The following is a 1,007-nucleotide window of genomic DNA, read 5'->3' as shown; positions in this document are numbered from 1 at the left end:
GTTTCCTCAGACTGTCTGGAGGCTTCTGGAGATGCAGTCATTAGTGTGTAGCCTCTCACCTCCCTCCTCACCTCCTCCTCCTCCTCATTTTATTGCTTTTGTTCTAACTTTAAGTGGTTCCACTTCCTCAATATTTCACAATGGCCCGACATCCACTCCTTCTTAGTATTGTCTCCTCTATCCCCCTGTTCCCCCTTTTTAATCAGGGCCTGAGATGAAGGTAGTGGTGTGTGCCTATGTTCCCACATTTGTGTGGTGGAGGCAGGAGAATCAGGAGTTCAAGGTCATTAGTTGGCTATATGTGGCATTTGAGTCTCAGAACAGATAGTGTGGTTGACGCAAGAAAACCAGCTTTCACCTCAGAGGACGTAGGAGTTTATCTGGAGCTGAACCATGCCTGGGAACAGAAAGTTAGATGTTTCAAGGCAGTCATAGTTTAATGCAGTCTTTATAGTAACAGAAAAAAGAAAGTTATGAATCAAAACATTTTAAATATATACATTTACATTTATTTATTTATTCATTTACTTATTTATTGGGGGAGGGGAGGTTAGGCACATACCAAGGTATTTCTGTGGATGAGGTAATAAGGTGTCTCCTTCCATCCTGTGGGTTCTGAGGACTGGCTGAACCTAGCCTGCCAAGCTCAGAGGCAAGCAAGTGCCTTTATCAGCTGAGCCATCTTTTCTTTTTTTTTTCCTAAAGATTTATTATTATAAATAAGTTCACTGTAGCTGTCTTCAGACAAGAAGATACCAGAACAGGCATCAGGTCTCATTGCGGGTGGTTGTGAGCCAGCCACCATGTGGTTGCTGGGATTTGAACTCAGGACCTTCGGAAGAACAATCAGAGCTCTTACCCGCTGAATCATCATCAATCCAGCTGAGTCATCTTGACACTTAAAAACATTGGTGGGCCGGGTGTGGTGGCGCACGCCTTTAATCCCAGCACTCGGGAGGCAGAGGCAGGCGGATTTCTGAGTTCGAGGCCAGCCTGGTCTACAAAGT

The sequence above is a fragment of the Mus caroli genome, chromosome 1, assembly GCF_900094665.2.
Source record: "Mus caroli chromosome 1, CAROLI_EIJ_v1.1, whole genome shotgun sequence".
Classification (NCBI taxonomy): domain Eukaryota; kingdom Metazoa; phylum Chordata; class Mammalia; order Rodentia; family Muridae; genus Mus; species Mus caroli.
This window is presented reverse-complemented; position numbering follows the sequence as displayed.